The 15,572-nt window shown below is 32.9% G+C and overlaps 1 protein-coding gene and 1 long non-coding RNA gene across 10 annotated transcripts in view; one reads left to right on the top strand and one right to left on the bottom strand.

Moving 5' to 3' along the window:
- LOC149132688 (uncharacterized) overlaps window positions 1–15,572 on the bottom strand; it is a 962,641-nt gene that overhangs the window by 653,619 nt on the left and 293,450 nt on the right. The gene's annotated exons all lie outside the window — the stretch shown is intronic.
- Window positions 1–15,572, top strand: part of LOC106871760 (protocadherin beta-15) — a 233,758-nt gene that overhangs the window by 618 nt on the left and 217,568 nt on the right. The window lies entirely within an intron of this gene.

Here is a 15,572-nt window from a genome sequence, read left to right as displayed (position 1 = left end):
AACTTTCTTCTCTCTTATACAGTCACATACAATTTTCTGCTCCATTTCACACATGTTTATATTTCTTTTTATCTGTCACTACCTTAAGCTTTCTTTGTTCCATTATCTTTCATCCCTCAATATTACATAAATTCAAGGCGGCAAACTGGCAGAATCGTTAGCACAGTGGACAAAATGCTCAGTGGCATATCGTCAATCATTATATTTCTGAGTTCAAATTCCGTCAAGATTGACATTGCCTTTCATCCTTTCAGAATTGATAAAATAAGTATCAGTTGAACACTAGGATTGATATAATCAATGTACCCACTTCCCCTTAAATTGCTGGCCTTGTGCCAAAATTTGCTGCCAATATTATATATATTCAACTCTTAGTCAGTCTGCCTTCATGTCTCCATATGTAGCACCTCACTGCTATTCATTCCAAATATTTGGCATTTGAAGCCTTGGATCGTAAGCTTAATCAATTGCTTCTTTAACACCACTGTCTAGTTCTTGGTTGCCTTCAGTGGCATTCTCTTTGTTTCAAGAATTTGGGCCAGAAACTTTCTCCTTTTCTCTCACCTTTCTCAAAGGTTCTGAAAAAATAGAAAATGGTCATGGGTACTGCACTTCCTTCTTAGATGAAGTATGGTCATGGGTACTGCATTTGCCTCTCTGACATTGTAGTATGAAAAAAAAACACACTTGTAACTTTTATAATGCTTCATATAGTTTAGGATAATGACTCCCTCCCTCTTTTGGTATTTATCATCATCTTAGTGAACTGCTGGTTAAGGATTTTGGATACACACAGTGCAGTGGCTTGGACATGAATCACTTATCTAAGACCTGAATCATTTAATCTTCACAGATATGTGAAGATTACTCTCATGAGAATTACGGTTATGTTATGAAGAAAGAAAGTACACAGTTGTTTAGAAAACATTATTTTCTGACTCTGAAAAAACATTTTGGATTTGGTAATGCAAATGTTACGTGTTTCCATCATGAAAGATCAAAGCTTCTGGAATTTAGCATTTGAAAAAAATTCGAAGGTTTTAGTTGCATATTGTTCATAAGCAGCGATGTCACATGCTGTTATGTTTCCATAATAGCATCTAATGCTGCTGAATGAGATAAGGTTGTCATGTTCTCCTTGTGGGATGTTTGTATGATTTCTATCCATAAAATTACTCCATGTCTGATGAAGTTATCTCTTACATTGCATATGGTCGATGCATACTTTTACTTGTTTCAGTCATTGACTGTAACAATGCAAGAGCAACACCTTCAAAGGTTTAATCAAACATATATATTCCATATATATTTATCATCAGTACTTACCTAACTTCTATGTTATGGGATATAAAGAGACACAATATAAACAAGATAAAATGCAGACATACATATATATACACACTGAAGTGTGAATAACCTAAAACAATGTCAATTTACATTAGGTTTCAATTTACAAATACTTCCATGACATTTACTTACAGATCTCTAGGTATAACAGTATCAATAATAAATGTTGACTTTTGTCAATGAATCTTCTTGTTTTCTGCTTTTTTAACTTGTGACATTTATCCATCAACTACCATTTCTTGCTTGACAGCATTTAATTTAACGGCAGGATCTCGAAGTAATTGCAGAATCTCATAGAGTTTCGATAACCATTTCTATTGTTATTATCATGTAGCGTTTTTTAATAAAATTATTATATTATTTCACCCCATCCCTGAAAAACATGCTTATAATATTACTAAAGCAATAGTTCAATATTTCAATGCAACATATTTTGGATATAACATTTTTCAGTGTTGTTATATTTGTCAAGTAGAATAATAGAACACAAAACTCATAGCTGGTTCATTAGATTGTAGTATTCGACAGATTGCTGTGTAGGTGTTTTAACAAGAGTAAAGGTGAGTTACATGAGTATTGATACTTTCAGTAGGAATACACCTGTTCCTAATTTCAGCCTAATCTAAGGTGTCTCCTGGTGGGTTTAAATATCCAATTGCTACAATTCCTTCTCAATCTAAGGGAAACAAATGCAAGCTTTGATTCCAGAAAAGCAAACATAAAGTAAAGATGATGATGACGATAATGAGTTCAACCTCTTGAACTTTAGTTCTTATTTCAATTCGATTTCCTGTACAGAATCTTTCTTGATGACAAATGTTAGATTGGTATGCCATATTTCTGGGGAAATCAAAAGGCATTCATGAAATGTTGAATTTGATGATGAACATAAGGATCACAATGAATGTAAGGCATTCAATAAAACCCATACACATATGGTACAGAGATATTTTTAGACTGGAGAACTAATGTCATGATTTTCTAAATGTTACCAGTATAATACAAATGTTGCCCATTTCTTGTAGGGTAGAATGGTGTTAAGTGACAAAATGAGACACACTTATCAAGTAAGAAAGATTTCAGTTTAGAAGTTTTTTTATGTAAGTGAACATGTCTAGATAAGTCAAAATTAGAAATTTAAAAAATACACATGATCAAGCAAGAAATGACAGTTGATGAATAAATTTCATGACAGGGAAGCAAAAAAAAAAAAAAAAAATGGGATGATTTATTGCTAATAATCTGCAACTTGAGAATTTAGATAATTTTTTTGTTATGTTACTTTTATCTCACTACCTGAGGGTGATGTCAGTTACCTAGTTATATATCTCTCTTAGCTTATGTCAGAAATAACTTGAAAGTTAAGATAACAAACACCTAAAGTCGACACTTCAGTTGTCAAAGGGATGCATGGATCACATGAACTGATATTGGTCCAGATGATAGTATTGTAGCTTTAACTTTCATACCCAAAATGCAACAACAGTGTAACACCAACCAGGACAGCAGAAAAATTTGTAGTTCTAAGACGTTACCCTGCAGAGCAATATTTCAAAAGTCTCATGATAGTACATCTGCTGCAGTATTAAGAAATACATGAGGATGTAAAATTTTGTAATAGAATGGTAGGAGTTCTAATTTCAAGTATATCTTCTTATTTTAATTTTAATTTTGTGTTTCATGTCTTATAAACAATGACATCTGATCAATCACTGGGGTTAATCATTTGCATAACAGAAAGACTTGTGCCACTTATTTTTGCTTGCTTGTTTTTTTTCAAATGTGCAATGATTTTTCTCAGCAGAATTTACTATCTTAGAAATGCATTATACAGGCATATTATTTTCATTAAGAGTATCTCTGATAGTAGTCTCAGAAATATCCATTTTAATGGTAAATGACATGTTCATCAGCTTTAATCTTGACAGACTCTATAACAGCAGCCTTTAAGTCATAGAGGGTCATACAGTCTCCTTTGAGAAACTGAATATTGATTAAGGTCTTATCTTTCGGTGAAGCAAGGGACTTATGGAAAATAAGTGAACAGATGTATAATACAAGATAAAAATTGTTTATTAGTAGGCATAAGCATTTTTTTAAAATAGAGTAAAACATTAAGAGATCAAGATGCAATTCATTCTAATCAATTTGATAATCTAGAATACAGACAGATTAACTTGAAAATTTATTTTCAGCTTCGTATTAAATATACAAACATCTTAAGAATTTAGATTTTTTGATGTGTTCCTCTTTGATCTTACAACATATGGTGATGTCATTTAACTTAGTTACACATGTCTCCTAACTTGTGTCAGAAATAAGATTGTTTATCATTTATTGGAAACATGCAATGCCATCTGTAAGACTGCAACACCATTTTTTAAGGTTGAAACTAAGATGGTTAAGGAGGAAAAAATAATGGAAAGAACTGACTGTCTGCCTTGAAAGCAATAAATACTTGAGCATCAGAATTCAATGCAATATAGTGGTATACACCACAGATGTCAATAATATCATATATCTAGTAATAAGTTATTTTGTTAATATGGTCATCTAATTTGGACAGGTAAGTAGATGAATTTATAAAAAGCATTAGATTAATCAACTGCTAGCTTTCTTTTGCTGTTATAATTAATACTTTCTATGACAGGCACAAGACCTGAAATTTTGGGGAAAGGTGTTACAAAGCATTTTGCCTGGCATGCTAACAATTCTGCCAGCTCACCACCTTTTTAGCTGATATCATTAATAAAATGTATTTGTGGTCACTCAGAGTCACTTGGCTTGACAATGTCTTCTCTATGCATTCTATTCACATCTGATAGAATAATTTCAGCATCAGATGATGTAAACTTACAGAATTACAATCTTATTTTGAAACTGTATGAATAATACCATACTTAATTCTGGTGCCTAAACTTAAGTACCATATTCACCTGAATCTATATATATATATATATATATGTATCCTATAGGCAGATTTCTCCTTTTAGTTCTAATTCACAATATTTCTTGATTAGCAGGATGAAATTAAATGAAATTCTTGTATTCATTTGCTAGCAAAGTTAATACACATATAATTCAGAGATGAAAATTTCAAAACAGCCTTTGTTAAGAGTCCTTTTAGAGAAATTCCATGAATAGTTAAGCCAATGATATAATCTTTTGATGTAGGCAAGTGTTTCAGACAGAACAGAAGCAATCATGGGTTTATTTAAAGACCTACAACTATTTGGAAAGTGTTCCTTTTTCTTATACTTGAAACAAATAGTATCACAGGTTAGATATTTGCTGTGATGAAACTGCAGAAATTTTCTAGAGAAATAACACCTTTGATGTCCTGCTAAGGTACAGTTGTACAAAAAACCATGGTTGAGCTTTGATATCTTTTCAAATTCAAATTTTTTCTATCTGCTTCAGCAAAGCCTATTGTACAACTTTCCGCTTGAAGAACAGAGTCATAGACCTCAGGATCTTCATAAATATTTCCAATGCATGAGTTTGATTTATGGCTGAAGCCAACATTGGAGTTTTGGTTTTCCTTTACTTTAGTTTTATATGAGCAGAAGAGATTCCAATTATAAATGAATTGCCAAATATATTTGTCTCTGTATATGTCAGATCTTACATATTTATCAACAGATTCTATTGTCCACTGATTTCAAACAGCAAGTTATGCTAAAAATTCACTAGAATGAAAAGCAGTTATGGAATCATTGTAGATAGTACACTCACAAATAATCTTGAAATTAACTGGTGAAATAGAATTCATTAGCAGTTCCAAATGAAAGTTACTGGTTATTTTGGGTGGTGCTCTATGCTGCATAAAGACAAACAACCTCAGTTTAAATTAGGTTTTAATTTACCAAGCATTCCACTAATGTCTATAGGCATTATATAAAGTACTTTAAAAGGGAATTTATAGCAGCAGTAGCAGGTAGTAAAATGTCATGGAAATTCAACACCCATATTTATTATCCTGATACAGATTTATTTCCCTAAGATTATTATACATACACGCGCACGCATGCACACACACACACACACACACACACACACACACACACACACACACACACACAGCAAGAAGAAGAAGCTTGTTTACAGTTTCTGTCAACCAAATTTCCACAAAATTACATTCACAAAGTACTGGTTAACTCACAGCAACCGTAGATGAAACCTAGTGCTTTACAGTGGGACCAAAAAAAAAAAAACCATCTAGTTGTGGACCAAATTTCATAGCCACACAGATATGTCACCACTTTTGTGTAAAATGTCACTGAAGAGAAGTAAGTAGCTTTCTACATAAGAGTGTGGTTAGAAATACAGGCATCCACCATATTGTAGAAGCTGTAATAACAGAATTCCCTGATATGAAATGTATTTTGCCATTGACTTCCATGCTATAAATTAAGATATGTTCTGATGGTATGTTTTTAGGGGCTGGGGAGAAAAACACTTTAATTGATGAAAATAACAGATTTAAACACACAGTATAGTAGGGAAACAAAAGCATTTGAAGAGAAATTCATTGGGGAATAAGAATACTGAAATATCATAGTAGTGAACATACTCACAGCAAAAGGTTTTGGCTTCTGTGTGGTGGGAAGTAGTGTGATAGGAGTTACTGAGAGGAAGCGGGCACTATCTCCTGCCCTATATATCATTATCGGCATCTGCTCCAGGGATGAACTTATCCAAAACTGTTTGACATTTATGATGCATCATCTCTTTGTACAGCTCAGTATAGGAACTGAGCTCATTATGAATTCCTTTTGCAATTTTTATTTATGTTCATGATCAGAATCATTATCAGCAAAGACTTGAAGATCTTCCTATCAAGTGCCAACATTTTTAGGTGTATACTTTGCAGTCAACTGAAGTGGAGTGAATGAAATTTCCATTTCCTCTTTTTGTCTTAAGGTTGCACTTGATCTAAAAGCATCAGTTCTCATTTTATAAAGCTTCTGTAACAGACTGTAGAAACTGAACTACATCATCTATGACTTCTTCAAAATCTACATCATTTGCCAATAACACAGTTTCTTACTGGACTTGTGAGTTGAAAGCACATAATATTCATAGATACAATCTGGCTATGTGTTGATTTTTTTCAAACAGTATTCATAACTAAGGGTTTCACTTCATCCTATGACTTGGCTAATCCACAGTGTCCTTAATGCAAAATTTTCTTCATGTCTAAAACAGTTACTTTATACTTACCATCCAATATTTTTATGAGTTCTTCTTAGATAATAGGCCTATCACACAAGTTGTGTTCTTGGGCAATTATTCTACTCTCATATTATCAAAAAGGTCACTTAAATTCACTAAATGGCTTGAAGCATTGTTCAGAAAGAGCAGGACTTTGTTGAAAGTATAATGCCTGGCACTGTTCCTCTGTTGCAAGCTAAAGATGTTTGTAAATCAGTACTGGAAAAATTCCTAATCATCTAAGCCTTCTTATTTGAATGCCAAATCATAAACCTTGAAAATAATGTACCAATAAACATCATGGTCATATAAGTCAAAGCTAGAATTTAGATTTTCAGAGTGAAACACAAATAGGATCTTTAACTTCATATCACCGACATCACTTTTATTCACAAGAACCCTCAGACAATTTTTGGAAGCATTAAAGACTAATTTTAATTTTTCTTCATCAGAAATAAAAGTCCCATCAGGCATATGCTTCCAGAGTGCTGGGTTTCATCAACACTGTTCTGATGTGCAGCCTCCTTCAGCAAACTTTTTTTCTTTTTTTCACTCCCTTCAGTACATTAAGTTGCACTCTCTGAACTGACACTAATAGCTTCATCAGTCATTTTCAATGTTGCAGAGATTAAAGCAATTCTTAAGGTTTTCAAACCAGCTTTTAAGGGGCCAGAAAATATTTCACATAAGTTGCATCTTCTTTCAGCAAATCTTCATGCAAACTTTTAGCTTTGACTTAAATGATTATCATATTTATTGTTATATTATGTCCAGTCTGATCATTGGTCCACATACTCATGAGCTTTTTCATATTAAGTGTTATAGCAGATGTACAGGGTGTCCCAAAAGTCACTGATGGTTTTTCAATTTTTAATAACTTCCTCAGCTTTACAAATAAATGCATGAAATTTTGATACAATATAAAGAACATAATGGAAATTAATATGCACAAGTCAAATTTTGCAACACCACTACATTACATATATGTTTCTTGAGTACTTTTAAACCAGACAGAGCTCCTCATTCTGCAGGTTCTCATTGAATGCTTTTTCTATCATCAGCTGCTTTTACAGAGTGTACTGGGTCTATTTAATTGTAGCACCAGCGCTAGAAGGGTTGTCATATCCTCAAAAGAGACAAAACTAAAAATCCTCTCAAACCTACATTGTGTCCATTCGTTCACAACCACTTTACAGAGTGTATTGAGTGCATTGTTGTGGCACTAGTGCTAGTGATTTTACCTTATACTCTGCAGTACAAAAGAGTCTGCAATGTTCTATAGTGTCCAGTTCATACATGATAATGTAATAGAGAGATGTATTGCATGTGAAATGTTTAAGATACAAAATGACAGATCTGCATATTCACTGTATTGAATACAAGGAATAAATGACTAACAAGCATTTTTAGAAAGGGTAATTTTCTTTTAGACCTATCAAACTTTTTAACTGTTTTAACAAAGATATTAATTAGTTCTCTACCTACACTCTATAAATTACTTATTTCTACCCTACACTCAATATAACTTATACCAACTTAGTCTTTTCAGAAATATATATACTTTGGTTAATACCCATGGTATACCACCAACATGATACTTCTGTTTGGGACTACCGTGAGAAAGACCTCTAAGTGGCTGCTTGAAATATCAGAAATGACAGCTAAATCTCCTTCAACCATCTTAAACAAGACAGAACTTAATGGTCAATACAATTCCAGATATACTATGCATGAAAATAAAATTGAATGGTCATGGTTGGAATGCCATTTATCATAGGCCAACTCAATCAAGAGAGTCTTGGGGTTCAACTACAACAAAAATACTAAGAAAATTGAGGGAATAGTGCAGAGAATGCAACATATCTCTACTATTACATTGCATTCCATACAAGTAACAACTGCATAATACCATGCATAACATGATTCTCAGATAGGGAAAAACATACTATATCTTTATTTTTATCGTACAGCAAACATTTGGAGGATGGTAGCATTATTTATGATGGTAAGAGTGATATCAAGGGAGTGATTATGCAACTTGAGCAGAATAAATACCAAGAAGTATTTTTGTTCAATGCACCAATTTATTGGCAATCTCTCTCTCTCTCTCTCTCTCTCTCTGCTTTTTAGGTGGCATGAGCACCAGTGCTTTTTACATGGCACTAGCACCTACAAGTATGCTTTTTACATGACACCTTGGTTTTAGGTTCTCCATTCTGTTCTGGTGGGCAGCTCTTCTCAAGTACACCAATGTGCCATATATCTCGGTTCTCTGTTGTCTCCTTCATAAGGTTCAGCATTCTGAGATCCATAAGGGTCAGCAGCTGTCAAAGCACTGAATCTTGTGGAGTTAACAGACCAGAAATCCTAAAACCAAGGTACCACATAAAAAGCATTGGCAAGTGAGCTGGTGTCGCATAAAAAGCACTGGTGATGGTTCCACGTAAAAAGCACTCAGTACACTCTGTGGAATGGCTGGCATTAGGAAGGACATCTAGCTATAAAAACCAGTCCAAAATAGACTATGGAACCTGGTGTGACCTCCTAGCCTATCCAGTTCATGTCAAGTGGTCCAACCCATGCCAGCATGGAAAACGGATATTAAATGATAATGATGATGATGATGTTGACAAGCTTCTGCACAGTTTTGCTCTAGCAAATTTCAATCAGAAGGCTATTCAATCCAAGGCTATAGAAGAAAACACTTGCTGCACAGTAAGCTCAAACCCAAAGCCGTGTGGTTGCAAAGCAAACTTAACTACACAGCTATACTTAATAGGAGAGCTTGTATTTTTTTTTTAATCTTTTAGTCTGGAGAGAAAGCAAAGCTTATGAAACCTTATAAGGTCTCTAAGGTTCATAGTGGGGAGGAAGGAAGGCATCACTGGAATATAGACTGGTCAAATGTCTGCAACAGAGTGGACTCAGCTAATAACACTGAAGGTGCTATATAGTGATGTTAAATTGTATGAGATTGGTGTCGGATTAAGTAACAACAGCTGAATTTACTAGTAATAATTTTTTTCTTTTTTTTTTGCGTCAGTGAATCACAATTCTATAAGTTTATACATTTTGAAGTTGTGTCATTCTTTTGTCATAGCATGAACAGAAATATCCTAGTCAGATTCTAAACTTGTTTCCTTGCACAAATTTGCAATATCCAATTCAGAGTGAAGTTGCATGACAAATTTGCTGAGATATTTGGGAAATTAATATATCTCATACACTACGATATACCAATCAAGCAATTAATCTATTAATGAGCAATGGTTCTGCAAAGAGTACAATGTACACACACACACACACACACATACACACATACATACATACATTAAATGTGAACATGCATAAACAAACAGAAATAGAGAACACTTGTTAATAAATAACCACTTCACTCAACTAAAATGACCAACATTATGTGTTTACACAATATGTATTATATTATGTAAATTTATAATCAGGCAGAGAAATTGTGTATAGTTAGCAGTGTAATGGAATTATACTTAGAGAATTTACTAGTGGGGTGTGGGTTCAATTCTCACCAGGTTTCCTTTCTCTTTATTACTGTTTGTTTATACATATTCTAATGAAATATAAATATACACTCATTGAAATCTTCTAGCTCATTAACTAATTAAATGTGTATGTGAGTTAGTGTGCATGCATCCGAGCATTCATGTAGCAGCAGTGTGGAAACCCTAAATATTTTATGAGACAAAGCTAGATACACTGTTTTCCTTTACTAGATTGATTCTCAAAATAATTTGGTGAGAAAGAAATTTTTTTTTTTTTGCTTTATTTTTATGTTATTACTTTTTTTTTTTTTTACATTAACAACTGCTCTTATTTTGTGCTAGCATTCAGAATTTGTGCTGTGTCTCTTTGCTATGATAATAAATTATAGAAGGAAGATTGTTTGAAAATTTTATCTGAGACATATATTTTACAAACATGGATATTGATTTCTTAAATTTCTCCATGCATACATTTGAAGGGGAAGCGGAGCAGAGATGTGTGAAGTGAACCTATTTCAGGCTTAATATTAATATTATTAACTGAAAGGCAAAGTTGAACCAAGCAAGGCTTGAACTGGATAATATATTTTGATATACAATGCCTGACAAAATAGAAAAGATAGGATGATCCTGGTAGGAATGCTTGGGATCATAAAAGAAATAAATTAATGCTAAATGTGGATTTATGATATTCATGTAGTGAATTTAGAGCAAATCAACTAGATTGATGTCATTCTTTTCTACATGACACCAAGAAAGGATTTTAAGTCAATAGTGTAAGCTAGTGTAAGGTTGCCAATGAAATAGAACAAGTACTGCAATTAGAGCCAAGCTATAATGCTTTACAAGAGGGTTAAATGTACTGGAAATGATGCAGTATCATTGATGGGATTTTAACAGTAGACTATTTGGTCAGCAATAGCAGTTCAGCCAGCTTAGTCTCTCTGCTTCCCTAAAAAGAATATAGTTAATTAAATATAACTCAGTACTGATGTAAAATTGACATACAACAATAATAATAATAATAATAATAATAATAATAATGATGATGATGATGATGATGATGATTTCTTTTATTTACCACCAAGGCAAAGGATGAGGGGGAACAACAACTCTTAGGCTCCAAAAAGCTTTTAAGAGACAATGCTAGTTGTGCCAGTTATAGCAGTTTCATGGCATAAAAATGTGATATGAGATATACATCTATCCCGTGGATAGGAGCCTAGTCAATCAAAAGTAACATTCTCAGATGATCTGATGCTTATTTCCAGCGGAGATTTAAACTGACACATTATAGAATAACATCCTTCCCCCAAATCACAACAAAATGCATGTAGTAAATTTGGTCTCATGGTGTTAGAAATTAATTCAATACTTTATTCAGCTATACTACCTATATGTATATATTACTAAGTTATGATGGCACTAACTTGACTGTTAGTTTTCATGCAAAAGTGTCACTAGGTGATTTCCTTGAGTTATTACAATAATTTTTGACATCTACTCATGTAGGTTATTGTATATCGATGTAGTAATTCTGTAATCGTTAATCTGACAAGTACTGAAAAGTCTGTGCTTTCCTAATGAAGTTTAATAAGGCCAAGGGCATAACATACCAGGAATTGTTGCTCAAACTTGCTAAAATAAGATTAAATTGGAATTAATCACTGAGTTAATATTTTCTTCCCTTTACAATATAATTATTGTTTATCAGTAATTTTTTAATGATTTCTTTTCTTAACTATATTGTGTATGACGGCATTAACATCTTTTTCACTTGGCCACCTCATATCTATACACTGAGACTGACTTCCGCTTGAATAGAACTTAGAACAGCAAAGTAGAGAATAGGACACACAATGCATCCATACTTATTTGTGAACATCTGCCTAATTCCACATCATTAAAAAATTTTCCATCATTATCATCAGCATCCTCATCATCATTATTATTAAGGTAGTGAGCTGGCAAAATTATAAGCACACTGGGCAAAATGCTTAGTGATATTTAATCCATCTTTACATTCTGGGTTCAAATTCTGTTGAGGCCAATTTTGCCTTTCATCTTTTCAAGGTTAATAAAACAAGTACCAGTTGAACACTGGAGTTGATGTAATTGACTCATCTCCTCCCCAAAAAATGGCCAGGCAAAATGCTTAACAGTATTTCATCTGTCTTTATGATCTGAGTTCAAATTTCGCTGGCCTTGTGCCAAAATTTGTAATTATTATTATTATTATTATTATTATTATTAAAGCAAGATTCCTGATACAAGTGGCAGGGTCAGGATTGGGTGGGTGCATCGCCAAAACACAAGCAAGTTTTCAATGTTGGAAATATAAGTAGAAGAAAGTAGAAACAACTTATCATCTGAAAATGTTATTCTACATACAAAAGAAGTAAACAAACAATTTAACCTAGTCCTTAGATTCCTGCATACAATACCGTTAGTCCAAATTGCAACCATAGGGCCAAGTGAAAACATAAAAAAAAACAAAACAATATATGAATATTTAAATATGTAGCACTATTCTGAAGTGAGATGGAGAGTCAGCAAGCCATCCAATGTTGATGAAAAACAAAAATTGTATGCAACAAATTTTGTAATTCAACTTCAAACTAAGCAATGCAGGGACTATGTGGACCAACAAGCAAGTTTCCAACATTGATGAGAAATGAAAAATGTATTATTATTATTATTATTATTATTATTATTATTAAGAAGAAGAAGACAGCATACTAGCAGATCATTACTGCATCAGACAGAAAGGCTTAGTGACATTTCCTCTGGATATTTTATGTTCTGGGTTAAAATTCCACTGAGATCAACTTTGTTTTTCATCTTTCCATGATCAATAACAGATGTACCAGTCAAGTACTGGGGTCAATGAAATTGACTGGCTCCTTCATCTTAAATTGCTGGCACAAGGCCAGAAATTCAAGATTAGAAGGTGTTACTTGTATCATTATAATTATTATCATTAATGATGACGATGATGATGATATATTGAAGAAATGACATTACAACAAGCCTGCACAGTTTAGAAAGCAACAAGGACCATACTGTTTTAATAAAAATGCTGCAGGCTTCAGTAAGTTCTCAAAATATATGAATGTTTAGAATATTTCTATTAATTATGAATTATGACTAGAGGACAAGGAGGAGTGGTTGGATTTTTAGTTTTGATACTATATTTTCCCTGTTATGTGTTTATAATATAAGTAGTTAAAAAAAAATAAAGAAAGAAAAATACAAGAATATAATTTCCAAATTGATTATAAGCTGCATAGTGATTGCCAGTTAACCACATGTGGTATGCAAGCCATATACTGTGCTAGTTGCTAACTTATGTTATAATACATACAAGTAGGGAGAGACATTTTATGAAGTGACTCACTGTTGCCACTCAACTTCTATTTCAAACAGACATTAACACCTTAAATATCCTACCATACTAAATATCAGACACACCAGATTAAAAAGAAGGAATGATCAAATTACAAAACCAGTCTCCTTTTCTTTTAGAAGATTTATAATGAAAATCTAAGTCTGTTCTGCAGATATAATAGCAACTTGATAAATTAGATGAAACCTCTTCATTGATATTCAAACAAGAAGACTACCATCCATTCAAAGAATGCACCAAAGACACATTTTGCACAAACATTTTCCACAGTTTTGTTAACAGACTAAAATTGCATGCCCATTCCTCACATCTTTATGCAACAATGTGGTCATTCTTGTACCAATCAAATTAATATGAATCCAGTCCTCATTGTAAAGTTTAGCTGTTATCTTTATCTTTATAGATTCTATAAGGAAGATTATAAAGACCAAGATCTTTTGTCATTTCTAGCCTCTCTGATCATTTATCAAACTCCTTGAACTATATCATTTGATTACCACATCTTGCCTTAAGTCAAACAACTGTCTTAGATTATGACCTATGAATCTCTGGTTACAACAAAGTTCAAATGTCTAGAAGAATTCAGTGATCTAAAACAGTGTGAGATGCTGTCATTCTGCTTCTTTTCTGATCTAACCAAGTAAATAGTATTTTATCTCTTTAGTTTATTCTACTCCATTTATTTCAAACAATGCAATCTTTATGCTTAGCATTGTAATTCAGTTAAAGTCCATTTCTTACTGTTTTTATTCAGACTGCAATTGCCACTAACCCACTAACTACAAAGCTTTACATTACTTTGTATAAAAATTACTTCATTATATTTTCCATTAACTGAATTACTGGTATCTTAATTTTTTTCTATAGTCATTAACTCAAACTCAAGATAGTCTGTTAACAAGAACTTATGTCTAAGGACTACAGTAACATGACACTATAAAATACCCATTTTATGAGCACCATTTTTACATTATAAGTTTTAAAAATGACAACTTTTCTCAAACAACAAACAAATATCAGAGATTAGATGTTGACTTGCCACCATAGCTGTGGTTAGTTTCTTTGTGTTCAGTGTTTGTAATAATCGTATTCAGTTATTTCCAATTGGAGTTCAAATGAGGTATTAGTCCTAGTGCTATAATGACTGAACTACTATAGGTTTTTTTCTGCTTCGTTACTACTGCAAAAGCAGTGTCTAACCTACCTACTTTTCTTGCATTCTGTTACAATGTGAAATAGCTGAAATACCAGCAAATTCCCCTTATTCCCATCTTAATGTCTTTAAAATATCAGGACACATTAGATAAATCTCTTAGGTATAATAAAAAGATTGAATAGTCATAGCAGAAATATTTCTCATCTGTTCAATGAAGGTTAACCTGAGACTAAACAGCAACTACTATATGCAAATTATTCTAAGATAATATACACTGATACTAGATAACAGTTTGTCAATTTCACCATAAATACCATTGTCTGAGACACTTCATATATTTTACATTGCGCAAAATTCAGAATTAGCTAAACACTGTCAGTAAGCTCATAGAACCAAGCTGGTAAATTCTTCAATGTTCAGCCATATAGCCAAATGAATTCCTCCTCATGAAATTAACATGTAATTGGCAGAGTATCCCACACACACACATATATTCTTTTCATAATTCTTAGGCTGAAACAGGGTTGGAGCTCTGAATCAGAGAGAGAAAGTGAAACAGAGAAAGGGAAAGAAGGAGTGGGGTGGGGAAATCAATCCCAATACTGATATTTTATTTAACAATCCTGAAAGGATGAAAGGCAAAGATGACCTCAGTGGGATTTGAACTTACAGTGCAGAGAGCAGAGAATGAAGGCATTCTAGCAAACACAATAATAATTCTGCTAATTCATCAACTTGAAACCAAATTAGGCAGCATGAGATAAAAATAAAAACAATGCAATAATATCACTAAAGAAGACCAAAAATTGCAGAGTGAGATAAAGGCAAGGTAGAGAAATGATAATAGAAGTGAATCTAAGACAGAAATCTAAAGATACATTCTGAAAAACAAGCTTGATAATGAAAAATCTTTTTTAAAAATCCAGCTTATTTC

This window comes from Octopus bimaculoides, chromosome 14 (assembly GCF_046866305.1).
Source record: "Octopus bimaculoides isolate indiv1 chromosome 14, ASM4686630v1, whole genome shotgun sequence".
In the NCBI taxonomy this organism is placed as follows: Eukaryota; Metazoa; Mollusca; class Cephalopoda; order Octopoda; family Octopodidae; genus Octopus; species Octopus bimaculoides.
Note: the sequence above shows the minus strand (reverse complement) of the source record. Positions and strands in the feature narration are given on the sequence as shown.